We start from the raw sequence: 24332 nt of genomic DNA, 5'->3' as shown, positions 1-24332 counted from the left end.
ATAAATGGCTTTTATTATGTTGAGACATGTTCTCTCTAAATCAACTTTGATGAGAGTTTTTACCATGAATGGATGTTGAATTTTGTCAAATGCTTTTTCTGCATCTATTGAGATTATCATGTGATTTTTAATCCTTCCTTTTAGTAATGTGGTGTATCACACTGGTTGATTTGCAAATAATTGAACCATTTTTGCATCCCTGGAATAAATCTCACTTGATCGTGGTATATGATCTTTTTTATATACTGTTGAATTCCATTTACTAATATTTTGTTGAGGAATTTTGCATCTATATTCATCAGAAATGTTGGCATATGATTTTTTTTATAGTGTCTTTGTCTGGTTTTGGTATCCAGGTAATGGTGGCCTCGTAGAATGAATTTAGGAGTGTTCCATCCTCTTCAATTTTTTGTAATAGTTTAAGAAGAACAGGTATTAGCTCTTGTTTATATGTTCAGTAGAATTCCCCTGTGAAGCTGTCTAGTCCCGGACTTTTATTTGTTGGGAGTTTTTATTATTAAAAATTCAATTTCACTACTAGTATTCGGTCTGTTCAGATTGTCTGTTTGTTCCTGATTCAGTCTTGGAAGGTTGTATGTTTCTAGAAATTTGTCCATTTCTTCTAGGTTGTCCAATTTGTTGGCATGTAACTGTTCATAGTATTCTTTTTGATTTTCTGTATCTCTGTGGTATTGGTTGTTATTTCTCCTCTTTCATTTCTTATCTTTTTATTTGGGTCTTCTCTCTTCTTGAAGATTCTGGTTAAAGGTTTATTAAGTTTGTTTTTCTTTTCAAAGAACTGGCTCCTGGTTTCATCTTTTCTATTTTTTTTTGGTCTCTATTTTATTTATTTCCTCTCTGATATTTATTATATTTCCTTCCTTCTGCTGACTTTGTTTATTCTTCTTTTTCTAATTCCTTTAGATGGAAAGCTGAGTTGTTTATATGAGATTTTTCTTGTTTCTTGAGGTAGGCCTGTATTGCTATAAACTTCCCTCTTAGAACTGCTTTTACTGAATCCCATAGATTTTGGAAAGTTATGCTTCCATTTTCATTTGTTGCAAGGTATTTCCTGATTTCTTCTTTGATTTCTTCATGGACCCATTTGTTTTTACTTAAAAAAACCACCAATGTTGTTTAGTCTCCACATGTTTGTGCTTTTCCCATTTTTCTTCCTGTAAGTTATTTCTAGTTTCATACTGTTGTAGTTAGAAAAAATGCTTGATATAATTTTTATCTTCTTAAATTTGTTGAGACTTGTTTTGTGGCCTAGCATGTGATCTATCCTGGAGAACATTCCATGTGCAATTGAGAAGAATGTGTATTCTGTTATTTTTGGATGGAATGTCCTGGAGATATCTATTAAGTCCAACTGGTCTATTTTGTCATTTAAGATCATTGTTGTCTTGGTGATTTTCTGTCTGGATGATCTGTCTATTGATGTAAGTGGGATGTTTAAGTCCCCTACTATTATTGTATTGTTCTCAATTTCTCTGATTAGGTCTGTTAGTATTTGTTTTATATATTTAGGTGCTCCTATATTGGATGCACACATGTTAACAAGTAAAATATCCTCTTCTTATACTGATCCCTTTATCATTATATAATGCCCTTCTTTGCCTTTTGTTATAGACTTGTTTTAAAGTCCATTTTGTCTGATATAAATATTGCTTTCTTGTCATTTCCATTTGCATGAAATATCTTTTTCCATCCCCTAACTTTCAGTCTGTGTGTCTTTAGTTCTGAAGTGAGCCTCTTGTAAGCAGCATACAGATGAGTCTTGTTTTTTAACCCAATCAGCCACCCAATGTCTTTTGATTGGAGTATTTAGTCCATTGACACTTAAATAAATTATTGATATGTATGTACTTATTGCCATTTTACTACTTGTTTTCTGGTTGCTTTTGTAGTTCTTCCCTGTTCTTTTCTTCTTCATTTACTTTCTCTCTTTGTGGTCTGATGATTTTCTTTAGTGCTGTGCTTATGTTCCTTTCTTTCTTGTTTTTGTGTATTTGTTGTAGGTTTTTGATATGTGGTTGCCATGGGGTTCATATAAGTTAATGTATAACTATATCTATTTGTGTGTGTGTGTGTGTGTGTGTGTATACACACACACACACACACACACACCCCACATCTTCTTTATCCATTTATCTCTTGATGGACACTTAGGTGGCTTCCATACTTTGGCAATTGTAAATAATGCTGCTATGAATACTGGGATGCATGTAACTTTTCAAATGAGACTTTTGGGCTTTTTTGGATATATATACAGGAGTGGAATTGCTGGGTCATATGGTAGCCCTATTTTTAGTTTTTTGAGGAACCTCCATACTCTTTTCCACAGTGGCTGCACCAATTTACATTCCCACCAATGATGTTGAGGGTTCCCTTTTCTCCACATCCTCACCAACGCTTGTCATTTGTGTTCCTTTCGACTATATGTTCTAGTTCCTTGTTAAAATTCTCACTGTGTTCATCTATTTTTTTCCCTAATTCATTTAGCATTCTTATTACTAATCCTTTGAATTCTTTATCTAGTAAATTGTTTATTTCTGTTTCAAAAGTTGTTTTTTTCAGAGGTCTTCTCTTGCGCTTCCAATTGAGACAAATTCCTCTGTCTTCTCATTTTGCTTCTCTCTCTGTCTCTATGAAATTAGGTGAAACAGTTACCTATGGTGGTCTTGAAGAGGTATCCTTATGTGGGAGCAACCCTATACAGTCTGTATGTGCCCAGTGGCATTGGTGAGAGAGCTGGATTTGATGTGAACACAAGTCATGTCTTTCCTCAGGGTGTGCTGGCAGGTATCACCTAGGTAGACAATGGGGCTGGAGATGGAGGGGCCAGGGCAGAGCAAGGTGTGAGGGGGGCTTCCCCTCTGCTCAGTGGCCATCACCACCCTATGAGGGGTAGAGTCAGGTTCCAAGTTGCTGAAGCAGAAGCCCTGAGGGTCTGGGCTGAGCAGGCTCAGTTCCATTTAAGTGTGTGCTGTTCCTCCTCCCAGCACCAGCACCAGCACCAGCACCTTCACCCAAGAGGGGAGCAGTGCTGGAGCAAAAAGGGCTGGTGTGGGTACTCGGTGAGAGCCACGGCATGGGCTGTGGTGGTCTGGCCACTGCCAGAGATCAGGACCACCTCTGATGCACCACCTGCATGATCACCAGAAGTGGCTACCCCCTCCTTGATCAGACTCTGCTTAGGGTTTGAGCCACTCAGTGTCTATTAGCCAGGCTTCCTCCTCAGTCATAACAGCCCTCACTCCAGTGTGGAGCTACAACACAAGGCAAACAGTGCTGGAGTGTTCACTCGGCTCAGGCTGGGGCGTGTGCCAGGGCAGTCACAGGAAACCAATCAGCCACCTGTGTAGTTTCAATCACCCATTCCACCCTGCTTCAGGAGCAAGCAAGCATTAGTGTGCTCCTCATGAGTGGAGTCCAGGCTTCCCACAGCCTTCATATTAGTCCCACTGGCTCTCTAACTAGCCAAGGGGGCTCATCTTCTCTTTGTCAGGCCCCAGGACTGAGGCACTCAATATGTGGCTCGAAATGCTCACTTCCCAAGGAGGGTCTCCACCTGTGTAATCTCCCTTTTCCTCTGAGTCCCCTCCCAGGGGCATAGGTCCCGACCTGATTGCTTCTTTTCCCTTCCTACCCAATTCCGTGTAGATCTTTCTTATAGCCTTGGTTGTACAGGAGTCTTTCTGCTATTTTCAGTTTTCAGTGAGAATTGTTCCACACGTAGATGTATTTTTGATGTGTTTGTGCAGGGAGGTGAGTTCCACATCCTCCTACTCTACCATCTTGACAAACGCAAACGCAAGTATTAGCTATTATTAGAATTATTAGTAGGTAGTAGAATGAACTTTCCTTCAAGAAAGGCCAAAATCAGTTAAGAATCCCCTTTTCTATAGGATCCTAACTACTATGTGAATGAAAGTTGAATCCAAACAAAGGTCATTGCCTTTGTTCATGCCTGTATTCATTCACTTATTCTTCAACTAACATGCATGAGGGAATAAAAAGATGTGCTGAGTGGCACCAGCCATAAATGCAAGGAGATCAAAGAGACAGAGATCACTGTGAGCTGGGGTGTTCAGGAACATCTTAAGAGAAAAAATGTAAACTGGAATATCTTTAAGGGTAGGAGAAAGCTGGACAGCAAAGGAGAGATCCCTTCCAAAATGGTGTGGAAAGAGAATGACATGAATTGGGTGGCCCAGAAACGTGCCAGGTCCTATGGTGATTGATCGAGGTTCAAAGATGAGGCTGGACAGCAAAGGAGAGATCCCTTCCAAAATGGTGTGGAAAGAGAATGACATGAATTGGGTGGCCCAGAAACATCAGTGCCAGGTCCTATGGTGATTGATCGAGGTTCAAAGATGAGGGCAGCTCATTCATCTCTGAACCCACCATGGGACCTGATACAGGAGTAGGTGCCTAATATATGTTTATTGAATGAATGCTAAATGTACATGGCTAAACAGCACACTGAGAGGCACACCCTCCACACCCAGTACTTTGGGTTGCAAAATTTACTTGAATGAAAAACAGCCAGGTAGGGCTTGCCCTATGGTGGCTTAAGTGTCATTCCCCTCCTGCTCTGTAATATTCTCTCATTTTACATCATAATTGTTACATCATAATTCTCCCTCTTAGGAACTAAAAATTAACATTTAGTTACTGTTTTCATTTTTTAAAACAAAACTGGGACTCTAATTAAAGGAGAAAGCCTGGGTGGCACTAACCTGGTCATTTGTTAGCAACTAGTGGCCACACAGCTGCCTTGCTTTTATTCTTCGAAAAGAGACCATTAGAACACTGTATTTTGGATGAAACAGTAGTTTCACTGTTAATGATTTACCCACTCCCACAAGATTATAATCATGGAAAAAGAAATAAGAGAAACACAGTATAAATATACATGTATATATAAAACCTCAGAAAAAGAGTTGGTCCTTTTTCCACTCTTTAGAAACATAAGAAATAGTCTATCTGTTTTGGCACAACATTATATGGTTTATTTATCCTAAAATGCCAAGAATTTTTTCTAGCATCCCATAAAACTCAAGGCTATAAGAATGGATATGCTTCAAAAATAGAAAGAGAAAAGCCTGAGAGTTATTAAGATTTTAAATAGTGGAGCTGATTTTAACTAGGTCTACACAAGCAAAGCCAAATCCACTTCAGCATAGGTATTTATAATGATGTTACATTCCCCAGTAATGTGTCTAGTCTGTATTTTCTCCAGTGTAAGTTGAGAGTCTGTATGGCATGGTAGAGATTATGTGTGGCAAAATGGTAGACGAGATAGCAATTGAAACTCAAATTGCTGGCTGAACTTGTGAAAAAGGAGAGAAAATGTCACAGGTACCAAGGCAAACAGGTAGCTGGTACAGCCAGAGAGGAAGGTGTACAAACTAACAGGGCGGCACCTAGGGGAGGTGGGAATCCAACACTGTTAACAGGTAAGAGCTTGGATTTTTTTTTTTTTAGAAGATGTTGGGGGTAGGAGTTTATTAATTAATTAATTTATTTTTGCTGTGTTGGGTCTTCGTTTCTGTGCGAGGGCTTTCTCTAGTTGTGGCAAGCGGGGGCCACTCTTCATCGCGGTGTGCGGGCCTCTCACTGTTGCGGCCTCTCTTGTTGCGGAGCACAGGCTCCAGACGCGCAGGCTCAGTAGTTGTGGCTCACGGGCCTAGTTGCTCCGCGGCATGTGGGATCCTCCCAGACCAGGGCTCGAACCCGTGTCCCCTGCATTAGCAGGCAGACTCTCAACCACTGCACCACCAGGGAAGCCCCAAGAGCTTGGATTTTAATGCTCACTCAGGCACAAGAAACAAGGCCTCTGGCCAAGGTGAGTAGCAGTTTGGAACTCCTACATACAAAGCCTGTATATAAAGTTAGAACTGTAAAAAGGCTGCAACTGAAGTGAAAGAAGGATTAATAAACTCTAACCATTGTCTTAGAGAGATGACAATGGACCTTTTTTCTGAGTCTCTGTATAAAAAGGGAGGGAGAGAGGAAAAAAGGGAGGGAGAGAGGAAAAAAGGGAGGGAGGGAGGAAGATGGATAGATTACCTGATAGATCTCAAAGCCAATATTCTGCCTAATAAGAATTTGTAGTACAAATTTATTTTACCCACTAACTATAGAAAGCTCCAAGGCAATAAATTAACATCAAAATTAAGATTAAATTAAGTTCAGTTTATAAGCCCGCCTGGAGAGGCAAAATCAATACTCTGAAAGTTCTACTGCTGGATGCTAAAATTAGTGGGTGAAAGCTTGAGGAAAAGCAGGATTTGCATAGTCTCAAAGTATCTCTCTCAAGGTATTTATTCACTACAAAAGGAACGATAGTAACTTTACAATGGAGAAATCTGACAAACACCATCTTAATAAAGTGATCAAGGTCAATATCACTAGTAATAAGACATATTGACATCATGAGCTCCTTGATGTGATGCACTAAGAAGGATGCATCATTTCTGTACAATTTTTACAGAAAATTGCCAAGATTACGCCAAAAATGCATAATCTTAGACCAACCATGAGAAAACATCAAAAAAAATCCAAATTGAGGGGTATTCTACAAAATAACTGATTCAAAAAACTTATTCAAAAATATCAGGGTCATAAAAGACAAGGATAGACTGAGGATCTGTTATAGATCACAGAAGACTAAGAAGAAAGAACAACTAATGCCGTGTAGGATCCTAAACAGGATCCTGAGAAAGAAAAAAAGACATTGGTGAAATTCAAATAAGATGTTTAGTATATCGTACCAATGTTAATTTCCTGGTTTTGATAATAGCACTATGGTAAGATGCTAACATTAGGAGAAACTGAGTGAGAGATATATGAGAACTCTCCATACTATTTTGGAACTGTTTTGTAAGTCTACAATTAGTTCAAAATAAAAGGGTTTAAAGCAAAACAAAACAAAAACAACTCTGAAAGGCCAACCCAAGCAGCAAAGGAACACTGCAGTGGGGGAAGAAAGTCCAGTTTAAGATGAGCTTAAAAAACATAAAAGGAAATAATCCACCATGAGTGAGAGCCAGCAGATGTAACAGAAGGAGTAGTACCCCATGAATTTGGGACAACAGTACAAAAATCAGTAATGGACTATGAAATTATTATGTTTAAAATTACAAAACAGATTAAAAAATAGAGAAACCATAAGAAAAGAACATAGATGCCATGGAAAATAACAGAAACATTTAAAACATACATGAGTGCATGTACACACATACACACACGCACACACAACTAAATAGCACTTAAGGAGCTGGAAGGTAAAGTCACTTAATCAATGAACTGGATGACGGATTTAAGGAAAATTCCAAGAATGCAGCACAGAATAAAAAATCAATGAAAAGAATGAATGAGAGGTTAAAAGACATGGAAAACAGAGAGAAGTTTGACAAGTAGTTAAGAGGAAAACAGAAAACAGCTTGAGAGTTTGAGAAGAAAGACAGAGAGAATGGACAAGAGATTTGAAGAGATAATGGCTGAGAATAATTGTCAAATTGAAGAATTACAAATAGTTCCAAGATACACTGTAATGAAACTGCAGGACACCAAAAACAAAGAAAAAGGCAACCAGAGAGGAAAAAAAAGGCATATGACTACAAAGGAACGACTATATTAATAAGAGACTTACCAACAACCACAATGGAGGGCAGAAGACAACAGAATAATATCTTCAAAAGGTCAAGGGAAAATAACTATAAATCTAGAATTATTTACCCAGTTAAACTTCAAAAGTAAGAGAAAAAATACATTTCAGAAAATAAGTTTATTCATTCCCAGAGTTACAAAGCAAGTCTCAATAAATATCAAAGAATTGGTATCATGCAAACCATATTATCCAACTAAATGTAACAAAAAGAGAAAAAAGAACCATAAAGCTAATGTCATACACATCTGGAAATTTAAAAACAAACAAATAATTGGCCAATTTTAGGAAATATTTACACAGGAAGGACAAAAAACACTAAACACACTAAAGCCAAAGTAGTATTTACAAGGCAAATTAAGCCTCAAGTGCATTTCTTAGAAAATAAAGACTGATAATCAGTGAAACAAATATCCAAGTCAAGAAATTAGAAAATAAACACAGAGAAAATAGAAAGAAGGACATAATAAAAATAAAAGTAGGAATTAATAAAATAGAAGTTAAAGGTAAAAATTGGGGGGGGGATTAACAAATTGAAATCTGGTTCTTTTTAAAATTAATCAAATAACTCTAGTAAAATTGACTTAAAAAAACAGAAAAGGCACAAATCAACAGTAATAGGGCTTAAAAAGGTGATAAATTTAAAAAATTAGACGAAATGGAAAAGTTTCTAGAAAATATTTATAATTTTCAAAACCAACTCAAGAAAAAATAGAAATCTAGAATAGCACGTACTCTCCTTAGAGAAAGCGAACCATTAGTTAAAAAATCCACCCACAGAAAAAGAAGGAATGGCTATATGGTTTTACACGCAACTTCTACAAAACCTTCAGAGAACTAATAATACCTACTTTTTATAGAGAGTGAATGTTCTGAAATTTATTTTATAAGACTATTATAAAACACTGATATCTAAACTGGACAAAGACAGTATGAGAAAGTAAAAGTATAGGCCTGTTTCCTATATGAACAAAGATGGGAAAATCCTAAATAGAATACCTGCATCTACCAAAAAACCTATGACCTTAATGGTGAAATATTAGAAATACCTCTTTTAAAATCAGGAAGAAGATAAGGATCCCTGCTATTACTACTTATCTTACATATTACATTGCAGCTGTTAGCCAAAATATTATAATAAGAAAAATAGAAAGAAATCATATAGATTAAAAGGGAAGAAGCAGGTCTGTCATTATTTACAGTTTATATGATACGGTCCAAAATAATATCCAAAAGACACTACATATTCTGAGGACTCAAGAGGGAAAATGAGACCAGCATACAAAAAATAAAATACAAAAATCAATAGCATTCATATACACCAGCAACAACCAACTGGAAAATGTAATTCTAAAATTAAAAGGCAATATTTGCAATGACAACAAAACTGTACAGTATTATAAAACAAGATACACTATATTCAAAGATGGGAAATCTCTATTTCATAGTGACAGCAGTTCTGCCCCCTAGTTAGTCTATAAATTCAACACAATTCCAGTCAAAATCCAATCTGGCTTTTTAAAGAACTAGAAAGTGGTCATAAAATTGATATGGAAAATTAAAAGCCTAAGAATAGTCAGAAGAAGAAAAATTAGAACCCTGCTCTATATCACAACTTACGATGCCATAGTAACAAATTAAAACAGGTGGTACTAGCCTATGGCTAGACAAGTAGACAAATTTAACAAAATAGAGAGCTTAGAAACAGATTCATATGGATATAGGACTACGAAATATGTCAGATGTGTCAATACAAACCACTGGGGAAAAAAGGATAGACTTAATGCATGGTGCTGGAACAACTGAAAATTCATATGGTATTCATAATTTCTTAAAGAGGATGCAAAATTCACTAACTATAACGGAAAAAAGCCCATAAATTCATCTACAATTAAAAATTTAAACTTCCACATGACAAAAGACACAATACAGGAAGTGAATAGAGAAGCCAGACATAGAATACATCTGCAATGCACATAACCAAGAGAGGACTTGCATACAAAATGTATCAAGAACAAAGACTTTAAAAGACTTAAATCTCAACAAAAAAATGAGCAATGTGCAAAAGGATGAAAATATAAATTGATGCTTCCACTTTCTAAGAAAAATTTAACAATCCTTAGTGAAGTTGAAGATACAGCTTATAGCCTAGCGATTCTACTTCTAGGCTCCTATTCTAGAGAATCCACAGAGACATGCACAAGGATGTTCCCTTGCAGCTGTCTGTAATAGCAAAATGGCTGTTCATAAGTACAGGAGACTGAAGAATGATCCCCAAAGATATCAGGTCCTAATCTCCGGAACCCGTGAATGTGACTCTACGTGGAAAAAGGGTCTTTGCTGATGTGATTAACTTAAGATCTTGAAATAGATTACCCGAGATTATCCTGGATTATCCAGGTGGGCCTTAACAGCCATCACATGTATCCTTACAAGAGAGAGAGAGATTTCTCTCATGCACGCACGCACGCACGCACGCATGCACACACGAGGAGGAAGCGATGTGAAGGCAAAGACAGAGGTTGGAGTAATACCACAAGCCGAGGACTGCCAGCAGCCACAGAAACTGAAGAAGAAGGGATCAGATTCTCCTAGAGGCAGCATCACCCTGCCAACTCCTTTATTTCAGCCCAGTGATACTGATTTGGGACTTCTGGCCTCTAGAACTGTGAGAGAATAAACTTCTGTTGTTTTAAGCCACCTAGTTTGCTTTTGTTACGGTAGCCACAGAAAACTAACATAATAAGAAATTGGTAAACTGTAGTTTATTCATAAAATGAAATACTATAAAACAATGAGAATAAATAAACCAGAGCTACATGTATTGACATGGAAATAACTCAAAATCATACGTTGATCGAAAATAGCAAGTCACAAAAGGATACAGTGTTTACCATTATGTACATTTTTAAATGCACAAATGATATTGTAAATTGTTTATGGATACATATATATGTGGAAAAAAATAAGCATGCGTATTATATATACATTTTGATACTGGTAAGGGAAAGAGATGCTGAGGGAGCAGGCATTAGCTGTGTATCCACTTCTTACTTAATTTTTAAAAAAAGAGATAAAAAGAAAATGTAGAAAAAATGTTAACTTTTATTAATTCTGGGTAGTGGGTATATAGTGTCTTTCAGCACATTTTGGTATAGTTAAAATTTTAGTAATTACACTTCCATTTAAGTTTTGAAAGAGAAAATATCAGATTTGGAATCAAACAGATTTAGGTCTGAATCCCAGCTCTGCCCCGTGACCTTGAGCTGATTAATGAGTCTGCCTTGCAGGGTTATTTGAAGGATGAGACGAGTTTTATATAATTGTCTAATACAACCTCAAAGACTAATAGCAAAGTGTTCCAGGTGGGAAAAGACTGAGGCCTATGAGAAAGCCTAGTCCTGATGGCCAGGAGAATTATATACAGCATTGTTTCCAAAATTGTTTGATCGAGCAGCACCACACCGCTGAAAAGTTTTTGAGCAGTCACCCTCAGTTTACCACTTAACAGTAATATGCTTATGCTATTGTACTTTTATATATAATAAAAGATATGCAAAACAATTTAAAGGGCTAAATGAAGATAAATGTAAATCATGGGAAAATAAATATGAATAATGGAAAAGACCATTTTCCATCAGAATGGAAAATAACAGATAGATCATCAATCCAGCCTCTTCCTTTTACAAGTAAGGAAATGAAATCCCAACAGGTAAAGTGACCTGGTCACCATTACAGGCACAGAACTCATTCTGTGAGGCTTCATGAAAATACAGGCAAAAACTCTAAACAAAATTTTCACAGATTAAATACAACAACTATAAAAGGGAAAACAACATCATGACCAAGTGAAATTTATCCCAGAAATGCAAGTTTTAACATTTGAAAATCAATCAATGTAAGTTATTAAATTAACAAACTAAAACAAAAAACTAATCCGATCATTTCGACAGATGCAGAAAAAGGACTTGACAAAATCTAACACTCAACAACACAGGAATAACAAGGAACTTCCGCAACCTGATAAAAGACAATTACCAAAAACTCTTAACTAACATTACACCTAATGTTAAAAGATTAAATGCCTTCCCCCTAATTTTAGGAACAAGAGAATGATGTCAAATGAATCCAGTTTGGAAATAAAGAAGTAAAACTGCCTTTATTCTCAGATGACATGACTGTCAATATAAAAAACCTGATGGAATAAAAAAGAAAGCTATTAGGACAAACAGGTGAGTTCAGCAATGTATCAGGATATAAGATCAATACACAAATATCAATCCTATTTATATATACTAGCAGTATACAATTGGAAATTAAAATTAAAAACAATACAATTTACAAAAGCATCAAAAATATGAAACGTTCAGGGATACATCTGACAAGAGATGTGCAAGCCCTGTACCCTGAAAACTATAAAGTATGTCTGAGACAAATTAAATTCCAAATAAATGGAGAGATACACCATGTTCATGAGTCAGAAGACTCAATGTTGTCCACAAGTTTATCTATAGATTTAATGCTATTGCAGTCAAAATCCCAGCAGGGCTTGCTATATAAATTGACAGGCTGATTCCAAAGTACCAAAGGAAATACAACAACCTAGTATAGCCAAAATAACTTTGAAAGAGAAGAAAAAAGTTGGAGAACTAATACTACCTGATTTCAACATTTATTATAGAGATACATTAATCAAGAAAGAGTGGTATCAGTGACGAGACGGACAGATCAATGGAACAGAACAGAAAAAGGCTCATCATATATGGACACTGATTTTCAACAATAGTTCTAAGGCAATTCAGTGGAGAAATGATAGTGTTTCTTTCAACAAACGGTGCTGAAAAAATGCATATCTACATATAAACGAACAAATAAAACTTCAATCCTTATTTCACACCACAAACAAAAAATTAACTTAAAGTGAATCATAGACCTGATTGTAAAACTATAATGCCTCTAGAAGAAAACTTCTGTGACCTTGAATTAGTCAAAGATTTCTTAGATCTAATTCCAAAATCATGATCCATAAAAGTAAATATTGATAAATTGAACTTAATCAGAATTTAAACCTTTTTCTCTTCAAAAGATACTTTTTTAAGGGAATAAAATCACAAGCCACAGACAAATATATTTGGCAAGCATATATCTGATAAGGGACTTGTATCCAGAATAAATAAAGAACTCACAAAACAGGAACAAGAAAACAAAAAACTCAAAAAATGTTTGGGAAAAAGACCTGAAATCTCCTCTGGCTTCACCAAAGATTTATGGATGGCAAAGCAGCTCATGAAAATATGTTTAACATCATTAATCATTAGGAAAACTCAAGTAAAAACAACAATGAAATACTACTACTCATCTATTAGGATGGCTAAAATTAAACAAATGGACCATACCACGTGTGGTAAGCATGTAGAGGAATTGGAACTCTCAAAGACTCTTGGTAAAAATGAAGATGATACAATCACTTTAAAAAAACAATTTGGGAAGTAAAAAGCTGAAGAAACTGAAAAATCAACAATTCTTCTTAGATCCATCTGAGAAGGGAGGTCACTGGGCAAACCACTGTCCCTCAAATAGACACTCAGATACAGAGAATCATGACTTATCAGAGCAGAAACCCACAAGCAGAAACCTCGGTGGGAACCAGTAGCAGGGTAGGAAAATCTGAACTGTAACTGATGAATTTCTGGAGGCTTCATGTGGACAAATCTAAGAGATAAAAATTCCTGGGGAGGCCAGTCATCAAGGGAGCCCCAAACTTGTGTGAGCTTTATCTCCAGGAGCTTTACCAGGTTCTCACAGTGAATATCAAGGAAAAATTCTCTCTGGCTTCTGGCAGGAGAGGAGAAAAGTAACCAGTTTGAAATGTGCAAGAGCATTCTGTTCTTCTTAACAACGCCTGCCTTCAAGAGAAACCATTTTACCAATGGGGTTTTATCAGAGCCTAACCCACCTGGGGAAAGGGAAATACTCAACTCCAGCCCCCTCGAGCCTTACACATAAGGGAAAGGAAATACCCAAATCTAGCCCCCTCCGGCCATCCTATCCCACCTAGAGGGGTAAGGGAGGAAACTAAAAGGTACTTATGAAGTTTACAGTTGAGGGACACAGGCACACTAAAAAGACTGAAGCCTGATCATAGCGATAGAGAACACTTCTCCCCCGACACCTTACCACCACATCACCAAAGGCTTATTTACCAGAGTTTCTTTTATCTAGTACATCATGTCTGGTTTCAGCAAAGAGTTAAAAGGCATACTAAAAGGCAAAAAACATAGTTTGAAGAGACAGAGCAAGCATCAGAACCAGACTCAGATATGGCAGGGATGTTCTCATTGTCAGTCTGCAAATTTAAAACGACTATGATTAACATGCTAAGGGCTCTAATGCAAAAAGTAGACAACATGTAAGAATAGATGGATAACAGAGAGATGGAAATTCTAAGAAATAATCAAGAAGAAATGGTAGATCTCAAAAACACTACCAGAAATGAAGAATGCCTTTGATGGGCTCATTAGTATATAGCTGAGGAAAGCATCTCTGCGTTTGAGGATAGAAACATCAATAGAAACGTCCAAAGCTGAAAAACAAAGAGAAAAAAGACTTAAAAAATGGAACAGAATATCCGAGAACTTCTGGAAAACTACAAAAAGTTATAGCATATGTGTAATGGGAATACCAGAAGGAGAGGAAAGAGAGAAAGGGACGGCAGAAATACGTGAAGCAATATGAATGAAAATTTCCCCAAATTAATGTCAGACACCAACCATGGATCCAGGAGCCCAGCGAACACCAGGCAGGATAAATGCTCCCCCGAAATTACACCTAGGCACATCATATTTAATCTGTAGAAAGTCAAAGATAAAGAAAAAAAATCTTGAAAGAAGTCAAAGGGAAAAAAATATCTTATCTATAGACGGGCAAAGATAAGAATTACATCCTATTTCTCCTCAAAAACCATGCAGGCAAGAAGAGGGTGATGTGAAATATTTAAAGTGTTGAGAGAAAAAAAACCAAGCTAGAATTCTGTATCCTGTGAAACTATCCCTCAAAAGTGAAGGAGAAATAAAAATTTTCTCAGACAAACACATACTGAGGGAATTTGTTGCCAGTAGACCTGCCCTCCAAGAAATGTTTTAAAGAAGTTCTTCAGAAAGAAGGAAATTGATATAGATCAGAAACTTGTATCTATATAAAGGAAGAGCATTAGGGATTGTTAGGGAGTTTGGGATTGACGTGTACACACTGCCATATTTAAAATGGAGGGCTTCCCTGGTGGCGCAGTGGTTGAGAGTCCGCATGCTGATGCAAGGGACGTGGGTTCGTGCCCTGGTCCGGGAAGATCCCACATGCCGTGGAGAGGCTGGGCCCGTGAGCCATGGCCGCTGAGCCTGCGCGTCCGGAGCCTGTGCTCCGCAATGGGAGAGGCCACAACAGCGAGAGGCCCGCGTACTGCAAAAAATAAATAAATTAAAATGGATAAGGACCTACTGTATAGCACAGGGGTCTCTATTCAGTATTACATAACAACCTAAATGGGAAAATAATTTGAAAAAGAATAGATACATGTATATGTATAACTGAATCACTTTGCTGTACACCTGAAAACTATCACGACATTGTTAATCAACTATACTCCAATATAAAAGAAAAAGTTTAAAAAAAGAAAGAGCATTAGAGAAGGAATAAGTAAGTCGATAAAACACTTATTTCTCTTAAGTGATCTAACATATATAATTTGTTCAAAATAATAGCAACAATGTATTCAATTACGTGCATATACATGTATATGAACATATAGATGCTTCTGTATAAGTAAAATGAATGACCGTGATGTTATTATAAGGTTTCCTCACTATTCATGAAGTGGTATAGTGCTATTTAAAAGTAGACTTGGAATAACTGTAAACGTGTACAGTATTGCAAACTCTGGGGCAACCACTAAAAAAGATGCCATTTATAATGGCACCCAAAGCATGAAATATCCAGGGGAAAATGTAACAAAAGATGTAAAAAACACCTCTAAAACAACAAAAAATACCAGTTTGGTAGTTTCTCAAAAAGTGAAACATATGCCTACCGTATGGTCCACACATTCCACTCCTAGGTATTTACTCAAGAGAAAGCATTATTCCCGTTTTGGGGGTGCGGGTGTGTGAGGGGGCAGGTGTGATGGAACTGTTCTGTATCTTTATTGCGGTGGCAGTTGCACAACTCTAGGAATTTGTCACAATCATAGAATTGTACACCAAAAAGAGTGAATGTAAATTTAAAAATAAATTAGTGCCTAAAAAAATCAAATGTGTTCTTGGAAAATGAGACCACATCTTCTTCTTCGGATGTAAAACGTATCTAAATTCACAAAAGCCTCCACCCCCACCTCACCTGGCTCAGTTCGGGTAGAAGAAGGAAATTTTACTACTATTCTTCCAGATGGAAGGTACACATACTAAGAATTATTTCTTTACTTTTTTTTCCCAACCCAGCATATTCTGTGTTCTAACTGATGTGGAGGTCTTTTCACAAGAGCAACTTCCAAGATGTGGCACAGGATTTCTCCACCTCTGCAGTTAAAGAACTGGGAAGCCAGGAATCTGAGGCACTAAAAGACATCAGACTGTTTCTCAAAAAATTAAAAATCGAATGCTTAATCTGAGGGCTGCATATTTTCCGTATTCTAATTCCCCAAAATGTGTTGGTGCATGCTGCTTCAGTTAATATTGTTGTTTAACAAATTACCCTAAAAATCAAGTGCTTAAAGCAACTCTTTTGTTATGTTCATGAATTCTGTGGGTCAGGAATTCCGACAGGGCACAGAAGAAGGTCTGGAATTTCAACTTGGGTGATTCTGTAACTGGGGGCTTGAATTATGTGAAGGTGTCTTTGCTCATAAATCCAGTGCATGGCAAGGGCCATCAGCTGAGATTTCAGTTTGGGCTGTCACTTGAATTACCATCTACAAGTGGTTTCTCCATGTAGCTTGGGCTTCTTCATAGCATGGCATCCTCAAGGTGGTAGAACTTCTTACACGGTAGTACAGGGTTCCAAAAGTGTCACGTCATACAATGTAGAAGCTGCATCATCTTTTCTGAACTGGCCTCAGTTGTCTCACACAGCATCACTTCTGTCGCATTCTATTGGTTACAAGTGAAGCACAAAGCCTCTCAAGATTCAAAGGGAAATGGCATAGACCCCACCTCTCCGTGGAACGAGTGTCAAGTTCACATGTTGGACACTGCTGCAGCCATCTTTGAAAAATACAATCTGTTATACATGTGTAGTATACAGTTTCCTTCAGTTAACAAGATCATTGGTATCTAGCATTCCTCAGTTAACTGGGATATTAATGTAGTGAGAATATTTCAATCCTCAAGAAGTGGGAATGTACTACATAAGGAAATTGGTGGAGGTATAAAAGATCAACATTTCAGTTTCTTTTGCGAAGGAGAATTTGCAATTTTAATAGTCAAAACTAAGTCACAGAACAAGAAGAAAATGAATGGGGAAGACACTGTCACTAATTTAATAAAAATTTGAAAAAAATTTTAAACTCTTCCATTTCAAAATTATATTTTAAAGCTCTGGAATTGTTTTACTTCAATATAAAATATTCTGGCTTATAATAGAAAACTTTGGAATAAGCATTGTAAGAATTTAAGTAAAATAAACCTGCATGCTGATCCCACAGCATATACAAAATTTAATTTGAGATGAATCATAGACTTAAAAGTAAAAGCTAAAATCATAAAGCTATTAGAGAAAAACATAGGAGTCTATCTTGGTGACTTTGAGGCAGCCAAAGACATCTTAAGCAGAAAGCAATAACCTTAAAAGAAAAGACTGACAATTTGGACTTCATCAAAATTTAAAATATATACAGTATTCATCAAAGGACACCACTGAGAAAGTGAATAGGAAAGCCAGAGACTGGGAGAAAAACATTCGCAAAACGTGTATCTGACAAATGACTTGTATCCAGGAAATATAAAGAATTCCAACAACTCAATAATAATACAAAAAACAACCAATAAAAATTGGCAAAAGATCTGAAAAGACACTTCACACACACAAAAAATACAAACAGCCAATAAACACATGAAAAAAAGTGCTCAACGTCATGGGTTGTCACGAAAATGCAAATTTAACTACAATGGGATAGTACTACATGTCTACTAGATTGCTTAAATTAAAAAGCCTAATAATAGCAAATGTTGGCAAGATTGTGAAGCAGTTAGAACCCTTGTACGTTGTTAGGGGAAATGTAAACTGGTATAACCTCTTTTGGTAAAAGGTCTGCCAGTGTCTTAAAAAAACTAAACATACACCTATGTGCTAGCAATTCCGTTCATAGTCATGTAACCAAGAGAAAGAAAATTATGTTCACAAAAATATTTGTACAAAAATGTTCAGAGCAGGTTTATTTATATTAGCCAAAAGTTGGAGGTAACCCAGGTGTCTATCAGCAGGGGAAAGAATAAACAAATTGTGGTATTCTCATACAATGGAACACTACTCAGCAATATGAAGGAATGCATTACTGATACAGTCAACAATATGGATAATTCTCAAAATCATACTTAATAAGAGAATCCACAAAAGAATATATGCTGTATAATTTCATTTATATGAAATTCTAGAACAGGGAAAAAGCCATTTACTGTGAAAAAAAATCAGAAAGGTGGCTGCCCCTTGAATGGGGGATGTGGGCAGGGACTGACTAGGACGGGGTGTGAGGGAACTTTCTGGGTGACGGTAATGTTGTACATCTTAATAGGGATTTGTGTTGCACAGGTGTATGCATTTGTCAAAACTAAGAAAATGTGTACTTAAGGTTGATGCATTTTATTGAATATAAATTTTACATCAAAAGGAAAAAATGTAAATAAATGGTAAGCATGCTGATATATTTAGAGGGAAGTAATTGATGTCTGTGATTTTCTTTGAAATGCACCGAAGTTAAGATGGATTGATGGATGGAGAGAGGGGTGTATGAATGGAGAGATGCATGATAAAGCAAATAGTAAAATATTAATGATTCAATCTAAGTGGGGAAAATAAATGGGTAAGAGTTTGTTGCTAATTTGACAAGAATTTGAAAATTATAAAAATGATTCCATCCTCAATTTAATTGCAAAGCTCTGGAATTCTGTAACATAAATATAAAATATTATGGTCCATAATAAAAGAATTTTAAGTAAGCACATTAAAATTATTTGACTCTAATCAATAATCAGAGTAGAGCATCAAGTGGAACAACTCATACCCTGCTCTATGATTATGAGACTCTTGACTTCTGCTCTAAGCATTCTGCCAGCATTTGTCATTAGCTCTTTCTGGAAACTGAAGCAAGAAACAAAAAATGCTCAGTGCTCTTTGCCCAGGCTTTTTGGTTTTATTTGCTTGAGCTTTATTTATCTTTTTAATTTTTTTTCTACAATTGCTCATTGTTAAAAAAAAAAAATCAAAGAATGAGGCAGCTTGGTGTGCAGCCTGCTAGGATTTCTTCAAAGGATACACAATCCCTGAAATATTTATATAAATATACATGCACATATAACCTTTAGACTTTTGGCATAAATAGGATCATATTATACAGACTTCTGAATTTTGCTTTATCTACAAAACAGCATGATATATATATGGTAGCCATTAGTGCTGTTTACCTAACATCTGGTTTCCCTCTTTCCTCTGAACATATGGGTGGAGCCACGTGACTAATACTGGCCAATGAATTGAGAGTGTAAATGATATGTATTTCTTCCCAGCTGAGACTTATTGGGCTTGACCCTCCAAAGCTCTCTTCTCTCTCTGGTATATTCAGGGTAGTGGCTGTTCTGTCAGATTCAGTCCCTGAGTGGCTACTGTGAACAAAGCTCCCTCTGACAACAACAATGGATACACAGAGTAAACAAGAAATAACCTTTGTTGATTTAGTTCCCTGAGATTTGGGGGTTAGTTATTACTGCAGCATTACTTAACCAATCCTGACTAACACATTGAACATTTTCTCAAGTATTCATATTTGGCCTATCTCATTCTTTCTAATGGCTAAATAGTACAGTCTTAAACCAAAGCAGTAGAATTTATCCAACTACTCCCCTATTGTTGGACATTTGATTTTTCCAAATTTTTGCTATTACAAAGCTTGCTGCGATAAATATTGTGTGCGCACACACACACATACACACACACATATCTATTACAATCCACTTGTCAAATTTTTTCTGAGTAAAAAGTTTCTAAACGTGCAATGACTAGGTAAAAGGGTCTAAGCATTAGATACTGCCAATTGCCCTCTAAAATGCTGAACCAATTTAAACTCCTATCAATAGAAAATGAAAGTACCTGTTATCCCACATGCTCATCTGGAGCCAGTTATGTTATTCTTTTTAAATGTCACCAATACAATAGGTGGAAATATTTCATTGTTGTTTCAGCTTGCGTGATTATTGGGCTTCTTTTCATAGGTTTAAAGGCCGTTTGTACTGCTTCTGAGAATTGTTTATTCCTGTCCTTAACCCATTTTTGTCTGTTGGTTTTACAGTTTTTCATAAATCCTTAATGTCAATCCCCTGGTTCTTATACTGGTTGTAAATATTTTCTCTCAGTCTGTCCCTTGTCTTTTAAATTTGTTTACAGTATTTTTTGCCTAGAGAAATAGAAAATTTTCCTGTAGTCAATACAGTCAACTTTTCCTTTATGGTTTTTGGAAACTGTGCCCTACCTACCACAAAATTAAACTGTATTAAATGTTTCCTAATCAATTATCACTAAAACCTTTATTATTAATCCATTCATTGTCCACTGAATTGAGGATTTCTCTGTACCTTATAATAAAGTCCATAAAAATGAATCTTTTACGGGCTCTATACTCTGTTTCACTGGTATTTTAGTTTAATCCTCTATCAGTATATTACAGTGTTTTCAAATATCTATAAACTACATAAATTCTAGTATCTTGACTGTAATATTCTTCCTTTTCAACATTTTTTTCAATCCCTGATTTTTCTTGAGGGACCTCAAAATCAATGAGCCAATTTCTCTCCCCTAACCCTGCAAAACAAAACCAAATCTAACAACAGCAACAACAAAAACCCACATCGTAAATTCTGATTAGACTTGCTTCAAATCTAGATTAATTTGGACAGATTAGAATTTTTAAAATAGTGTCTTCCCATTCAGAGATATGATAAAATTTTGAAATTGTATTCATTTTAGTCTTACACATTTCTTGTCCAATTTATTCCCAGGTATTTCATAATTTTGTTGCTATAGTGAATAGTACCCCCCCATTGCATAATATTTCCTGTTTATTACTAGTAAAACTATTGCTTTTTATGTAGTTTTCTTGTATTTAGCTACTTTCCTAAATATTCTTAATATTTCTAATCATTTTGAAATTGAGTCTTTTGGATTTTTAGATATAAAATCACACTTGGGTTCTAATTTAAAAATCAGTCTCCAGTTCTATTTTGGGCTATTTACACAATTGGTTCCTAAATGCCTATTTCCAATATGCCTAGGGTACAAAATAATGGAATTTTATGGCTGGAAGGGACCTTAAAATTATCTAATCCAAGGGTTACCTCGTCAAGTACCTTCTGGGATATGCAGGCAAGATAAATGGGAGAAGGTATAGGACAATAAGCAATTGTAGAGACTGGGGAAGAGTGCAGAGACCAGGTACAGTCTGAGGCAGACAGTTGCCACTCACCCCCAACTGACAGTTGACATGGGGAAATGTAGGCCCAGTTTCTATTTTTCAAGAGGAGAGAGAAATATAGACTTTTATGTTTAAACTCTTAATTTTAAAAAACATTAAACAAAAACCAAACAAAACACGATTGCCAGCTATCAATCCATGAACTTGAAAGTAATCCAATGCCTTCACTGAGGGCAATTTAAACTCAGAAAGGCGTGTCAGAGATTGCAAAAGTAGTGGAATATAGGGGAGGAGGAGTCTGTATTTTGTTTAGCTGCCCGGGTGGATCAGAACAGTATTTGCGAAGTGCTAAAACCAGGCAAGTGTTTTGCTTGGTTTGTTTACAGACAAGGAGTTCAGTTCCTAATGTTGACATTTTACGTCCCCTGTTTGGCTCATCTTGGCTTGGATTTGCCGTCATAGCAAATGAAGAGGGTACCTTTTAAATCGCCCATCTATATTTGGGGAAATTACCATGTTATTTTCTCCGTCACCCCAACATGGAAGTCAGAGCTCAATTTCCCAGGCTTCCTTGCAGTTAGAAACATGCTGGTGATCCAGGCTCTGCCAATCGGGGAAGCCTACATGAGACCTTGACTTGGAAGGGATTAACAAGAGAAAACCAGCTAGGCGTGGCCACCTTTGGTGTCAGAGGGGTCCAGCTTTCAGCGGTAGCAAAGGACACAAGGTTGCCAAAAGTAGTGGCAGTGATGGTTGTGGTAAAATCAAGTTCTTGGCAGCAGCGCAAATGTAGCAACGAGTGTGGGTGGTGCAGTAGGAACAGAGGCCATTTTCTCATCAGACAAGTTCTACAGCCCAGTTCTGGGCACTGTTCCTAGAACTGAGCCTCAAGCTTGTTGCTCCAGCCCTTCCAAAGATACTGTGAACCACCCAGGATCCTTTTTAAAAATTCCTTTTCTGCTTAACTAGCCAGAGAGGATTCTGCTTTTTAAAAACTAAGCCCTCACCAGTACAAACAACACCATCAGGCAGTGACAGAATCAAATCAAAGATCTCGGTCTCTTTGATTCCCAGGCCAGCATTTTTCCTATGACATCACATTTATTTATATTTAATGCTTTTAGGAAGGTTCAAAATGCTGTTTTCAAAAATGTATGCTGAGGCTCGTATCTCAAAGATATGGTATGGACACTGTCAAAGTGTCTATTTGGTTCAAGATGAGAGTACATGTTTGAGTGCTTTTGGAATTTGTCTTGGTTTTTCCTTCTGTTCACATAGATTCATAGACTAGTGGCTTCCTTAAAAGATGTTAGTTAGGCTTACAATAAAAACACCAATGTACACAGAGTTTTTCAAAAAAAGATAGAGCAAAACCACATAAAAGGAGAGATAACTGTCTGAGATAAATCAGGATGAGATCATTACAATTTTCTGAGCACTAAATTTATAATCTTCTTCCTTGAAGTAAAGGACAGTAACGGGGTGGATTATATTAATGTTTCCCAACCTTGGTCCACCAACGGTGATGTTTATTTTCCACCTTCATGGCCTCCAAGTTTTTAAAGGGCTTCTTCCAACCTCATTTATTAAAGAATGCTTTCAATGACCTCATCGAGAGTAAATACAGAACTTACTGAAATATCGAAAACAGGACATAGATTCCTACTACTATTTTCAGTGACTATTTCAAACTATTCCAACTATTGGGATAAAGGGTTTTCATTTTCTAGTGTCCGCTACGCACTACAGTGTGCTACAATAAGAACTTAACATACGTCATCAGATTTATTCATCACAACAGCTCTATGCAGTAGGTATTATTACCATCCCCATTTTGTAGGTGAAAACATTGCTCAGCAACTTACTCAAGGCCACCAAGCTGACGAACGGCAGAGCTGAGATTTGGATGCAAGCCTACAAGTCTAAAATTGAATCTGTTTACTACATTATACTACCTCTCTCAGGAAGAATTTTAAGTTTACAAGAACGAAAATTTCCTCGAGGCTGTAAATCTTGGAATTTATTACATCGATGCTCACAGGAAATCTCCTGATCCCACAGTTGATAATGGGGGTCTGAGGAAGAATAGTGTAATAATTCACTACATTCACTGAGGCCTGAAACACGGGGTGCTGGAGGTATCTAGGAAAGACTCCAGGGTGAACCGGGCATGTGCCCTGCCCTTGGAAAAGAGGTGAGCACTGAGCACACAGAAAACCAAAATACATGCAGGCTACATGGGGCGGGTGTCATCTCTGATGGAGAGATCAAGGCTCGGGGAGGTGGCCGGAGGGAGGGGCTGGCCACGTCTTCCCTGGCACAGGGCCCTCGCTGCTGCTGTCGCCTAGGGTTCTGAGTCCAGGGCCCCCATCAGGAAGCCTCACCCTGCCCATGTTCCCAACTGCACGAAACACTAGCCCTGCCAAGCCTAGTCCCTGCCTGGCTCCCTGCTGAAACCTGCCCGTCAGGTATCGAGGCTCTGAGAAAGGCTCTCTGCACTTTCTTCGATAACAATTCATGGCTGTCACAGGCCAATCTGACAGACCGTGAAAAAAGTGTCCCAGAGAAATAGGTCCAGCCTAGAGGCAGAGCCAGCTAGCCCCACAAGGCAGAAAAGAAACACTCCCTCCCAAAACTGCCCTGTTTCCACCTGCCCCTGCATTCCTTCAGGTCAATTTTGAGGCAAATATCTCAGGAAGGCCCACAAGTTAATCCAGTAATCCATTATCAACCACGGCACCTTATGCAGAGATAGTTTATTAGCTCCTGCCCGCAAGGTTTCCCTGAGAAGCGGTGCAAATCTCTGAGGAGAAAGAAAATGCCCGGGGCTTGGACTGCGGCCCAAAGCAGCAAGCCTGAGCTCTGAGGTGCCAGGTACATACTGAGAGGGCCAGGTATGTAAGCAGGGGAGAAAATGAGGGCCACAGAGGTGAAGCCCAGAGGCCTACACTGCAGTCCTGCCTCTGCCCGCCCACTCTACTACTTCGA

At 37.3% G+C, this 24332-nt stretch overlaps 1 protein-coding gene across 1 annotated transcript in view; it reads right to left on the bottom strand.

Annotated features, from left to right (window-relative positions):
• EFHC2 (EF-hand domain containing 2) overlaps positions 1 to 24332 on the bottom strand; it is a 194578-nt gene that overhangs the window by 56437 nt on the left and 113809 nt on the right.

The sequence above is a fragment of the Delphinus delphis genome, chromosome X, assembly GCF_949987515.2.
Source record: "Delphinus delphis chromosome X, mDelDel1.2, whole genome shotgun sequence".
NCBI lineage: Eukaryota > Metazoa > Chordata > Mammalia > Artiodactyla > Delphinidae > Delphinus > Delphinus delphis.
This window is presented reverse-complemented; position numbering and strand designations above follow the sequence as displayed.